Source organism: Bison bison, unplaced genomic scaffold (assembly GCF_000754665.1).
Source record: "Bison bison bison isolate TAMUID 2011002044 unplaced genomic scaffold, Bison_UMD1.0 scf7180017864289, whole genome shotgun sequence".
Classification (NCBI taxonomy): Eukaryota; Metazoa; Chordata; class Mammalia; order Artiodactyla; family Bovidae; genus Bison; species Bison bison.
The window spans coordinates 4,673,840-4,688,206 of record NW_011494861.1 but is presented as its reverse complement, the minus strand read 5'-3'; positions in this window follow the sequence as shown (position 1 = coordinate 4,688,206).

The following is a 14,367-nucleotide window of genomic DNA, read 5'->3' as shown; positions in this document are numbered from 1 at the left end:
CAGCTAATGAAGGTGGGGAGGCAGATAGAAACTAAGAGGAGCTCTGCACCAGCCAGAGAAAATCTCAGTGGAGGATTGCCATCTTGTGTCAAAACAATTCTGTGGGAATCTGCTGTGCCTCAGCTCCTTTATCTTTGAAATGGGTGTGAAAAGACCACCCTCTGGAGGCAGTTCTGAGCTGTCACTGCCCCAGGTGGCTCTTATCATCAGTTTGGGAATCATTGCTTACAGCTGAAATGGAGGCCTGCAAGACACTGATAGCTCTCAACAGCAGCTGCATTTGGCCCCCTGCCCCAGCTGTTTTCCCTTTTCATCTCTATCCTTTCCCATCCCCTTTTCCTCACAGTTTTTAAGGTTTTCTCTTGAAGGGAGGCCCAGAGTAACTGCAGCCCAGGGGCGAAGAAACCTTGATCTATCTATCAGCCAGGCTGGTGGCTCTCCTAGAGACTGTGATACTAACCAGAGTCCTTGGCCTTCCCCAATCAATAGAAATTGACTAGAGGCCAGACAGGAAATCCATGCAAGGCTTTATTGGGCTTTATTACACTAGCTGCAAGAGGGAGCGAAAAGAAGCAGCAGGGGCAAGCTTGTTTCTTATATGGGATGAGGGTAGCGGTGTGCCCGGGGGTCTGATCACAGTGGTGGCTTAGTTGTTCTGCCCACTCATTAGGTGGTGGTGTGTGCAGGAGCCATGTGCACTGCCCTGCTTTTGCTCCCAACACCCAGTTTTTGCTCCTGGCTCTTCAGAAATGGCCATTGGGTTTTTTGTCTTTTTGTATCTTGTGGTCCTAAATTTGCCCCAATTGCCCATGCACACAGTTATTTTCAGTACCGTATAGTTTCTTTGTATTTTGTAGCTTGAGGAGGAGAGGTTTGTCCAGGTACCAGCATTGCAGCACTGCTGCCAAGGGTCCCGGGTCCCAGGCCCATCTCAACTGGGGTACGGGACCCTCAGATGGCAGACTCCAAAATGCCAGTCACTGTGAAGGAAAGAGAAGTCATGTAACAGGGAAGAATAAGTCTGACTCCATATTAGATCTGTTTCTTTAACTTCTATATTCTATTGCTTTTGCTTTGCTTTAAGAATGTTGCCTATAGGGGATTCCCTGGCAGTCCAATGGTTAGGACTTGGTGGTTGGCATTTTCACTTCCAGGGCCTAGGTTTGATCCCTGGTTGGGGGTGTAAAATTCTGCAAGCTACATGGCATGGCCAAAAAAGAAAAAAATGTCTGTAGCCTGAAATATACAGGCTAATCCATTCTCAAGGCTCTGACCTTAAGGATATAACATTTTCTCACTTATACAGAGATTAAAAGTTGCACAATAGAGACAAATATTTGTCTTAGTGGACATTTAGAAGAACATCATGGCCTGACCTACGTGGACAACTACTAGAACAAAGGATTTCTACACCAAGAAGATTGTATCAACTAACCACGCCCCTTCCTCACCTTGTTTTTAAAACTGCTTTTCTGAAACCCTGGAGTTCCAACTTTTGGGGGGCATGAGCCACCTGTCTCCTTGCGTGGCCCTGCACCAACCTTCCTCTGTTACAATTTCGGTATTTGGCCTCACTGTGTGTCAGGCGCCTAAACCTTCCCTGGGTAACAGTCAAGTGGTGCAGTATGTGAGCTCCAGACGGCAAACAAGAGCCAGGTTTTTCCTCCAGAAGTAAGAGGAGGGAATTCCCTGGTGGTCCAGTGACTAACACTCCACGCTCCCAAGGCAGGAGGCCCAGGTTCGATCCCTGATTGGGGAATTATATTGTACATGCTGCAACTAAGACCTGGTGCAGCCAATTTAAAAAAAAGGAAGTGACCCTTTGTGATTCACTAACAGTAGGGTTTCCGTGGAGGCTTTGCTTGGATGGCCTGATAATGAGAAAATGCTTCCTCCTCCTATCAGTGGTTGATAACATTAGGGGAAGCCTTGTTATCTGCCAGGTGTAACTCTGTAGCCCATATAATCCTGTTCCATGCGGTCATTTCTGCTTTTCAAAGCACAGAGAGGTGAGCTGAGCTGACCAAGCCCAAAACTAGTGAACAGCCGCGGTGGACGAACCTGGCTCCCAGCCCTCGCTCCCAAACACTCAGCATCCTGCTCTCCCAAGATGAAGTTCCACTTGCCCTTGGATCTGAATGAGATGCCACAACATTCAGTCCAAAAATCCTTCCCTTAATTTGCACATCCTCCCCATGACTATAAGCATGTGGTGGTGGTGGTTTATTCGCTCAGTTGTGTCCTACTCTTGTGACCCCATGGACTATAGTCCGCCAGGCTCCTCTGTCCATGGGATTTCCCAGGCAAGAATAACAGAGTGGGTTGCTATTTCCTTCTCCAAACTATGGCCATGCACAGAATTTAACCACAGCAGCATCAGGTTTTGAGAAATAGGACTCAGGAAGACCTCATATCTGCAGTGTTCTCTCTAAAGATTTGCAGCCGGAAGAAGAGAGCAGCCTGCAGAGTGGGAGTGGCAGTTGCACTGTATCGCAGTTTGTGTTCCAGTTACAAACTGTCCCCAGTCCCACACTTGTGGTGGCATTGCTGGCATTTCCTAAACAAAAGGGTAGAAACTCTGATTTTCTCCAACCCTTGACAGTTCCCATGAAGCGAAGTCTGCAGAGCTTCTGTGTTGGAATTCCCTGATATATTTGTTCTGTTTGTTTGTTTCCTGGTAGCCAGGAAAGTGGGGAGGAGAGAGTAGATTTCAGGACAGCATTTGTCAGAGTCTGTTGGGATATTCTTGTGGCCAGAAGAGCAATGCAGACTGAGGGGAGTAAGACCCGGCTGCATGGGTCTCCTAAGGGGCTGATCTAAGACTGAAGGCTTGCCCCTGGACGAGGGTGGCAAGAACAGGCAGCCATAAATTCACAGATCAGCAGAGCTGGGCCAGTCAGCTGCCCTAGTGAAGGGCTGACTCAGGATTTGCAGCAGACAGCCAAGCTGGCTGCCAGACCAATAAAGTGCCCCCTTTAGAGGGGTTATGTGTACCTGCCACTCTCACAGAGCCTTTGGAAGGGCTTCACAGACTGGTCAGGCTTTGGCCACCTCAATACAACTGAGTGGAACAAGGATTAGCACCATTCCTTTTCTCTCTTTTTATAAGCAATTCACATTGTACTTAAAGCCCCCCTTAATCGAATATGACCTTATCATAATTTGATTACATCTACAAAGATTGTATTTCCAAAGGTCACATTCACAGGTTCTATGCAGACATGAAGTTTTGGGGAACACTATGCAACCTGATACAACCTCCTACCTTGCAGGGTATCTCCCTGCAGCCCCTCCTCATTCAGTAGTCTAGCTCAGGCGTTGACAAACTGTGGCCCGTGGGCCAAATCTGTTTTTGTAAGTAAAGTTTTATAGAAACACAGCCGTGTACCTTTGTTTACATATTGTCTGTGGCTGCTTTCAAGCTACAGTGGCAAAGCTGAGTAGTTGCAACAGACTTGCAATTCCTAATCTAAACTTTATAGAGAGATTTAGCCCACCCCTTGTCTGTCCCCACTTCTTTGATGGTAGCTGTAGCCCAAGAAGCATCCATAAAAAGGACAAGTCTCAGTGTGAAGAGCTGATGGAGATACCTCTTGCTGATATCCCATCGGCCAAAGCAGGTCATATGGTCAAGCCTAGTATCAGTGTGGGAGGGGCTACCTACCAGAGTGGATACTAGGAGGTTGGCTCATTGGGGCCACCAAGGAAACAGCCTTCCATGGGGGCAGGGCTGGAAACAGGAGGCCTGTCTAGGGCAGAGATGATGGGGGCTCCATTGGTCCCTGGGCTGGTGGCAGTGGAGGCATGAGAAGAGTTTGGATTCCAGATGTATTTGCAAGCTGAGCTGATGGTTTTTGCAGATGATCTGATGTGGGCAAAGCATAGAATTATTGATTTCTACCCCACCTACTTCCAAAAAGAGTCTGAGATTCCTCAAAGAGAGTTTGTGATAAAACCAATAAATACTAAATAAAACTGGGAAGATAAGGACCAAGTATCAAGGGAGAAGGGCAAGCAGGCATCAATGGGACAAAACTCATGGGAGCAGGGCTGCCCTTGGGCCAGAGGGCACCTGTGTGGGGATCACAAAAGGCCACCTCTTCCTCGAGACTTTTTGCTTCCATCTTAGGATTCTATAGGTGTAATAAAAACATAAAAATGTCAGAATAAGAAAGATGGCTGTGATGGAAATGATGCCTCTTTAGAGGCAGTACCCTTGGGTGTTGCAGTGTGAGGGCATGCATGTGACAACCCTGCTTTCAAACTTAGTTCAGTGTAAGCCTTGTGGGGGGTGTCATCATAATACTGTTGCAGTAAGGGGGACTCCTTCCAAGGCCCGAGAGTGGGCTCTTGTCTAATACTCTGAAATGAATTGTCTGAGGAGACACATGTGCTGACAAAGCAAGAGATTTTATTAGGAAGGGATGCCTGGGCGGAAAGCAGTAGGGGAAGGGAACCCAGGAGGACTGCTCTGCCACGTGGCTCACAGTCTCGGGTTTTATGGTGAAGGGATTAGTTTCTGGGTTGTCTCTGACCAATCACTCTGACTCAGGGTCCTTCCTGGTGGCGCATGCATTGCTCAAGCAGGATGGATGTCAGCGAGAAGGATTCTGGGAGATGGTTGGACACGTGGTGTCACCTTTTGACCTTTCCTGAACTCTTCCGGTTGGTGGTGGCTTATTCATTCCATGTTCCTTATCAGGACCTCCTGTCGTAAAACAACTCACACAAATGTTTACTATAATGCCTGGCCACGGTGGGGGGTTGCAGACTGTGCTTCCCCTAACAGTAGTGTGCATATTATACAAGATTTGGAAAAGATTATTGATGAGGTTGCTTCCATTACAGCCAGAAACGTAAAATTATAATAAATCTTTTTGGTATAAGTAAAATATGTAAAGTTAAAGTGATGTGAGTTTTAATAAACCTAGTTTCCAATTTTTAAATATTTTTTCAACCATTTTGATATTTGGAAAAAAATCAACTATTAAGAATACATTAAAATGTACTGGGGGCTATACATATTTCCTCTTGCATCAGGTTCTTATTTAAAATTTTGACATTTTGCTCGTTGTGGATTTTTGGTGTTGATGTTTCAAATATGAACTCTCTTGATTTCTGAGGTTCTTGGCACTCTTAAATTTTTTGCCTAAGGCAAGTGCTTCATTTGCCTCACCTTAAATCCTGGCCCAGGGTGATGTGGCTGCTGATATTTAAATATTTAATAGAATATGACTGTCCAGTGTGAAGGCCTGGGGAAAAGAGCTCAGGTCTGAGTAACTGTTATAGCCACGTGTTCCGGGAAACAAACTGACTCAGAAGGACGATGCAGATAGTGGAGTGCAGTTTATTACACCGGCGGCCCCAGGCAGAGTCTCCTCTTAGCCAAGGACCCCGACCAGCATTTGTGAAAATCTTTTATACCCCATGTGTACATGTCCAAACCCACCACCCCAATTTCCTTGAGACTTACATAAAACAAAGGAAGGGTAAATACAATCACAATAACCCCATCATTCAAGTGTTATCAAGTGTTAGGTGTTCAAATAGTTAATAATCAATAAGCCTGCAGTTACAGTCCGATAGATACAGAAAGGATTTATGACCTGTCCGGAGGCAGGGGTGATTAGAGTACATTTTCTCTTAGGCAGTGAGTAACCTGGATGTGATCTTCAAGATCCCCCTGTCCAGAGGGGTCTTATCCTTCTATTGTAGTTTCCATAGGCACTAAGCACAGAGTCGAGAGTCGGTTGGAGAGGTGGTCGAGCATGATCAGCATGAACAGGCCTAAGATGGGCTCCAGGCCCTATGAATTCCTTCTTCATAACCAGCCCACATAGACCTCTCGAGGGAGTAGGACTGGGGGCTAGGGCTGAAGTACCACACCCCTCCTCCTCCCCGCTGGGAGGAAAGAAGATTTGGGGGGTCTTGAAAACCAAACAAGAACTATTGCAGGATTATTAGGCAGCAAAATGCATACATTTAGTCTTAGTGGCTCCAGAAATGAAGACGAGGATTACAGAAAGAAGGTCCAGGGAGGCTAAAGAGCTACTCACTTTAAGAGAAAATGGAATCTTTTCCAAAACAACATGCAGTTCCTGCCACTGGGAGCTGTTTGGGGAGAGTCTGGGGTCTGCACTTGCTCCATGGTATGCATATATATGTATATGCTTAAGGTGAATTAAAATTAATTTACTTTCATTCCTTTTGAGATTTTTAGAATATCTTTAAATCATCTTTGAAACTTACTTTGAGCTTAAAAAAAAAAAGATAAACATAAACCCCAAGGCTGATCTCAACATATATATATATATATATATGTGTTGTATATGCATTATATATATGTGTTATATATATGCGTTATATATATATGTGTGTGTTTTATATATATATATATATATATAAAACCTGACAACATAAAAACCATTAAAAAAGTTTAAACAAAGCCAAGAAAACCAAGGCTGAGAATTAACATTCCAGTCTCCTGCCTCTTATTCCATTCATTGCAAACAGCTTTTTGAATCCAGGAAAGACAAAGATGATTCAGCAAAGACAAAGATGCTTCTGTTTCCAATTAAAGTCCGCCCCGTCTGGACCCGGTCCCAGGTCTTGCTAATGTGATGCCAAGGGCGTCTCTTGGTTCCATCTTAATGGTGTCTTTGGGTTTACACTGGACAGAGTTTTACTCCTGCCAGACCCATAGATACCAGCTCCACAGACAGGGGCTTATGTCTTGGCAGTGCTTCTTGTACTATGAGTTTAATTTATTCTTATTCCTCAGAAGAGTCAATATACTACGTCCCATTTACTGCAAAGCACAGTTTCTTAATCTGGGCAAGAGTCCCATGAACGAGCTGTCAGAGGTCCAAGGAATGCCCCAAACTGTGTACAAATGTGAGGTAGCTGTGCATATTTTCTGTGGCTAAGGCTTCTGCTTTAAATCCCTGAAGAGTTCCATGGCCCCCTCTGCTCCTGAGGTCACCCTGATTAACTCCGTCTTGGCATATCTGTATCACTGGAACAAATGAATTAACTTTTCTATGAGTTCTGTAAACGGTCACTATTCTCTCACCTCAAGTCATCATAGTTTTCCACTTTAAGCTCAGGAATTCTGTTACATGAGCCACGAAGCTCTCCATACCCTCTGAAAGAACCCATTCATTTTCTCTCCTCTTGTCCCAGCTTCTCAGGAGATGTCCTTGGAAGGAGGAGGTGAGAGGTCTCTCACGTGGGTTGTCCTGGCTCCCAGCCCTTTCCTGTGCCAGGCAAGTGTTGCGTGTGTGTTGGGTGTAGGATGTGTGTAGCTCTAAGTGTACATCAAAGTCTTTGATTCTGGCATTTTACTCCCCTGAAAAACAGTCGGAGCTTAGCACAGCATCTTATGGAAGGAGGTAGGGAGAGGTTCCCCCTTTTAGCAGGAAGAATTACCCCCCTGCTTATTTGATTTGCAGCAATGCTTTGGGTCAGAATCTATAATAAATATGCTGGAGGAATATAGCCAAAAGGGGAAAGAAAAGACATCAATTTCTACTGTGAAATGAAATATTTTCTGCCCTACCAGTAAACAAGGCTTTTCCAAATGCAAATTTCTGAGCCTAGGAGAAACAAAGCCAGCTATTTGGAAGCCATCAGCTACTTCCTCCCTGGGAAGTGCTGAAGAGCTAGGGGGTGTTGAGAGGTGGCCATCGGCTACATTCACCATCTCATACGGTTAATTAGGAATTAATATGTGAACAATAAAGGAAATAGGATTGGCCCCAGATAGCTACATGCATATGAAAGAAATGATTTCAGCAAGCCCAGATGCTTGCATCTTCCCATACATAAAAGATAGCTAAATCTCTTCACGTGAGAGATTTAGTTTTCTCTTAATTAACAGTAATCTTTTAATATTCAGATTACCTGCTCCTTTTTGCAAACTTGCATATGGACTGGCACTTCCCCTGCCTCTTCAGAGTCACCAGAGATACTGCCTCCTAGGCTGGAGTCCTAACATTCCCACCGAATAAAACCTAACTCAGCTTTTGTGTTGCGCATAGTTTTTTAGTTGACACTACCAGCCAAACTGGTATTTTTTACCTTTTGAGGGAGGGTTTTATACCCCTTTTGAATTTGGGATTCTTGCCCAGTAAAGAAGTACATTTACGTGTATACTCAGAGTTTTAGGTTGTTCTTAGATGTAGGTAGGGAACAGAGCATCCCTTTCTTGCTTGCCTTACAGATGAACTATTTAGAAAAGCTTCTCATGCGATGATGTTTATTAAATACCTTCTACCTACTAGCTCAGTGCTGGGGATTCTAAGATTAGTCAGATATGGTTCCTGCCTTCAGGGACCCTGAGCTGGCTGCGTGGACAAAAGCATACACAGCTGCGATGCGAAATTAAATGTTGAAGGAGTCCACCATAAACCACTGCGGCATGAGAATTATTTTGAGCTTTAGGCATTTGAGAACAAGATTTTTTTTTCTTCTGAACTCTCTTATCTGTCCCAAAGCAGAACCTCCCCCAAATAACTCAGTTTTTCATAAATTCCCTCCTTAGGGTTAACCAGGGATGATCGACTCTTATAAACAGACATTGTCATAAAACTGTCATATATTCCATCTACTCTCCCTTCCCTCCCTTCTCTTTCCCTATTAAGATGGTATATAAGCCCCCAGCGCTAATCACTTTGAGTTACGTTTTTTTGCAAATTCCCCTATATATGGGAATAAAAACCTTTTTTTCTTGCTAATCTGTTGTTTGTCAGTTTTATTTTGAGGGACCCACTCCAGTATTCTTGCCTGGAGAATCCCATGGACAGTGTAGCCTGCCAGGCTCCTGTCCAGGGGGTCGAAAGAGTCGGACATGACTTAGTGACTAAACCACCACCACCAATTACAGAACTAGAGGCTCGGACATTAAAGAATCTGCCTGCCAGTGCAGGAGATGCAGGAACCTCGGGTTCAATCCCTGGGTCAGGAAGATCCCCTGGAGAAGGAAATGGCAACCCACTCCAGTATTCTTGCCTGGAGAATTCCATGGACAGAGGAACCTGGCAGGCTACAATCCATGGGGTTGCAAAGAGTGGACACAGCTGAGCAACTTTCACATACACAATCACGGAATACAAGAGAGTAAAGTTTTCCTTCCTGACAATGTCGTTGCTGGGGTAACAAATCTTTTAATTTCTAATTTGTGATGAAATATGCAAGCTGCATACCCGGAAGTTACCTTGCCCTTCCTCTGCTGGTGAAGGTTCATTCAACAAATATTTACTGAGGTCCTGCTATAAACCAGGAATTGGAGTTAGAACAGAAAACAAAATTGTCTGCCAGAGGGCAAAGTTCTGGCCCTCAGGTTGCTTATACTCTGGTGCAGAAATAGAAAATACACCTGTAAATACATAGATGATCAGTTGATGGTAAAAGCTACAGAGATCACGGAACAGTTCTCAGGGGGAAAGGAAGTGCGGGGTGGGCAGCGTGTGTATGAGTAGTATGTTATGTGATCCATATGACAATTCTCAATATAAAATTCTAGCAGTTTATATTTTTAAAGATTCTCCCAGCTTCTTTTTTTTTAAGGGCAGAAAAGAAGCAATTGAGTGTCTTACTTCTTTTTAAAAAATTATTATTTCAAATTTATTTATTTTTAGCTGCACTGGGTCTTTGTTTCTGTCCGGGTTTTCTCTAGTTGTTGTGAGCAGGGGCTACTCCCTAGCAGTGATGTGAGGGCTTCTCCTTGCTGTGGCTTCTCTTGTTGCTGAGCACAGCCTCTAGGGCATGTGGGCTTCAGTAGTTGCGGCCCATGGGTTTTTTGTTGCCCCATAGCAAGTGGAATCTTCCCAGACCAGGGCTCAAACCTGTGTCCCCTGCGTTGGCGGGCAGACTCTCAACCAGTGGACCAGCAGGGAAGTCCCAGACACTTGCTTTTTAAAATAACAGAAATACTCTATGCTGGTTATAAAAAATTTCAAAACAGAAACATATTTCTTCCCTTTCCTTCCTATTTTTCTTCCCACTGTTAAAAGTCTGGTGTGTGACCCTTCAGATATTTTTTCCTATGCATGTTCCAAGAAACATATTTATATTCATACAGAGGTGGTTACCTACTTAAAAAAAAAAGGAAACAGAATAATGGTAGACACGTTCTGCAGTTTGCTGTCTTCCCCACACCCCGCATGTATCATTCCTGTCTTCACAGGAATACCGCTGCAGTTCATCTGTCCTTGCTCTTCTGAGGGCTGCCCTGAATATCACGGTTTAAATGTCACTCAGGATTTAATTAGTGTGCCGACAATGGACAGTGATGTTGTTCCCACATTTTCATTCTTCTGGTAGGGCTGCAACAAACCTCCTGCATACCCAGGTGTTTCTGTACAGCAGATTTCTAAAATTTGAACTGCTGAGTCAATTGGTCCGAATATATAACATTTTCACAGACATTGCTCAGGTGACCATGTTGCAGTGAAGAGGAAAAAGAAGACGGATGAGTTTTTTTTTTCCTTTTCTTTTCCTGAGAATAAAGGAGATAAAGAGAACAGTGAGCAGGCCTGAACATTCCTAGGTTTTTTACTTTAACTCTCCTAACTCTGAATGTCTGTAAATAAGTTTGCTTTTCTGCCCCATAACTCTGCAGGAGCTACACTTCGAACCTGTTATCCTTTGACTCTATGCTAAATACGTCCCGTATCTGGTGTTTACCCTTACAACACCCTTCCCCTGGTAGTTACACATCAGAGGGAAGTTCCGCAGAGCCACCAAACTGCCAGACTCAATTACTGGGTTACAGACGCCAGCCTATGACTGTCATTGAAACAAGGCTAGAGAAAGAAATCAACACCTTTGTTCCTCATCACACTCTTGATATTTTTTATTTGGCTTTGATGGGCAGAGAAAGCCAAAATTTTGGCCAGCAACAACCATATTAATTTCCATGACTTCACTGTCATCAAAAGAGTGTTCATATTTCTACATCTCTCCCAACATTTGGTAATGCCAGTATTTTATTTTTGCTAGTCTGTGAGATGAAAAGTCTTCCCTGATAGTTCAGCAGGTAAAGAATCTGCCTGCAATGCAGGAGACACGAGTTCTATCCCTGGGTTGGGACAATCCCCTGGAAAAGGGAATGGCTATCCATTCCATTATTCTTGCCTGCAGAATTCCATCATTCTTGACTGCAGAATTCCATCAACAGAGGAGCCTGGTAGGCTATAGTCCATGGTGTTACAAAGAGTCGGGCATGACTGAATGACTAACATTTTCACATTTTTCAGAGTATATGGTAAGACCCAATAAGACCTTAATAAATGCTTATTAACTGGTATCACATGAAGAAAAAAATCCTTTTGTTTTCTGAAAGCAGTCTGAAGGTTGTGAACCATAATCAGGACGAAAGAAACAAAGCAAGAATATTAATGTGCATAGTCACTGTGAAACAATCTTTTAATTATAGCCCTTTTCCTTTTAAAAAGCAGTCAGAAATTCACAAAATTAAAAGACAAGTGAAAAGAAGCAAATTACACCCACACATCATCCTGTGGACAGTCCTATTTACAATTTGCAATGGCTTTTTTTTTTCTTAGCAACTTTATTGAGATACAATTTGCATAGTAGAGAATTCATTCATTTCTCCAAAGAAGACATACAGATGGCCAATAAACACATGAAAAGATGCTCAACATCACTCATGATTAGAGAAATGCAAACTAAAACTATAATGAGGTATTACTTCACACCAACCAGAATGGCCATCATCAAAAAAAATCTACAAAGAGGGAGTTCCCTTGTAGTCCGACGGGTTAAGACTTGCACTCCCAGTGCAGGTAGCCTGGGTTCAGTCCCTGGTCAGGAAACTAGGTCCCACATGCCACAACTAACTAAATAAATGTTTTTTTAAAAGTCTACAAACAATAAATGCCGGAGAGGATGATGTGGAGAAAAGGGAAACCCTCTGCACTGTTGGTGGAAATGTAAATTGATACAGCCATTATGGAGAATAGTGTGGAGATTTCTTTAAAAAAAAAAAACTAGGAATAAAACTACCATATGACCCAGCAATCCCATTACTGGGCATATACCCTGAGAAAACCATAACTGAAAAAGACACATGTACCCCAGTGTTCATTGCAGCACTATTTACAATAGCCATGACATGGAAGCAACCTAGACGTCCACCAACAGATGAATTGTGGTACATACATGCAATGGAATATTACTCAGCCATAAAAAAGAATGATTTTGAGTCTGTTCTAGAGATGTGGATGAACCTAGAGCCTGTTATGCAGAGGGAACTAAGTCAGAAAGAGAAAGACAAATTAGCACATGTATATGGGATCCAGAAAAATGGTACTGATGAACCTCTTTGCAGAAAAGATACAGACATAAAGAATGGACTTGTGGACACAGCAGGGGAAGGAGAGGGTAGGTCGAATTGAGAAAGTAGTATTGATATATATGTACCATCATGTGTGAAACAGACGGCTGATAGGAGGCTGCTGTATGGTGCGGGAGCCCAGTCTGGTGCTCTGTGATGACCTAGAGGGGTAGGGTAGGAGAGGAGACGGAGGCTCAGGAGGGAGGGGATATATGTGTAATTACGGCTGATTTGTATTGTTGTACAACAGAGGCTGGCACAGAATTGTAAAACAGTTATCCTCCAATTAAAAAATAAATAAATAAAAATAGAGAATTCACCTACTTATAGCCCCAAATCACTGTGGATGGTGACTGCAGACACAAAATTAAAAGATGCTTGCTCCTTAGAAGGAAAGCTATGACAGACCTAGACAGAATATTAAAAAGTGGAGACATTACTTTGCCAACAAAGTCCCAGAGAGTCAAAGCTTTGATTTTTTCCAGTAGTCCTGTACAGATGTGAGAGTTGTACTGTAAAAAAAGGCTGAGTGCCAGAGAACTGATGCTTTTGACTTGTGGTGCTGAAGAAGACTCTTGAGAGTCCCTTGGACAGCAAGGAGGTCAAACTAGTCAATCCTAAAGGAAATCAACCCTGAACATTCATTGGAAGGACTGATGCTGAAGCTGAAGCTAAAGCTCCAATACACTGGCCACCTGATGCATTGAGCTGATACATCGGAAAAGACCCTGACACTGGAAAGGATTGAGCGCAGGAGGAGAAGGGTTGACACAGGATGAGGTGGCTGGATGGCATCAACAACTCAATGGACATGAGTTTAGGCAAGGTCCAGGAGACAGCGAAGGACAGGGGAACCTAGCATGCTGCAGTCCATGTGGTCACAAAGAGTCAGACATGACATACAGACTGAGCAACAAAAGTATTTGCAGTCACTACCATAATCTAATTTTAGAATATTTATTACTTTGTCAACAAAGGTCCATCTAGTCAAGGCTATGGTTTTTCCAGTGGTCATGTATGGATGTGAGAGTTGGACTGTGAAGAAAGCTGAGCACAAAGAATTGATGCTTTGAACTGTGGTGTTGGAGAAGACTCTCGAGAGTCCCTTGGACTGCAAGGAGATCCAAACAGTCCATTCTAAAGGAGATCAGTCCTGGGTGTTCATTGGCAGTACTGATGTTGAAGCTGAAACTCCAATACTTTGGCCACCTGATGCGAAGAGTTGACTTATTGGAAAAGACTCTGATGCTGGGAGGGATTGGGGGCAGGAGGAGAAGGGGATGACAGAGGATGAGATGGTTGGATGGCATCACCCACTCAATGGACATGGGTTGGACTCCGGGAGTTGGTGATGGACAGGGAGGCCTGGCGTGCTGCAGTTCATGGGGTCACAAAGAGTCGGACACGACTGAGTGACTGAACTGCACTGAACTGTCCTCAATAAAAGAAACCAACCTGGTAGTAGATAATTCCCATTCTCCCCAGCACTAAGCAACCTATTTTCTATTTTCTGTCTCTGACAAAGTTTGCTCATTCTGGATGTTTTGTACACATGACATCATACACATACACATCACATCACCCCATGAACAGTATGAAAAGGCAAAATGATAGGACACTGAAAGAGGAACTCCCCAGGTCAGTAGGTGCCCAATATGCTACTGGCAATCAGTGGAGAAATAACTCCAGAAAGAATGAAGGGATGGAGCCAAAGCAAAAACAACACCCAGTTGTGAATGGGACTGGTGATAGAAGCAAGGTCCAATATTGTAAAGAGTAATATTGCATAGGAACCTGGAATGTCAGGTCCATGAATCAAGGCAAATTGCAAGTGGTCAAACAGGAGATGGCAAGAGTGAATGTCGACATTCTAGGAGTCAGCTAACTAAAATGGACTGGAATGGGTGAATTTAACTCAGATGACCATTATATCTACTACTGCGGGCAGGAATCCCTCAGAAGAAATGGAGTAGCCATCATGGTCAACAAAAGAGTCTGAAATGCAGTAC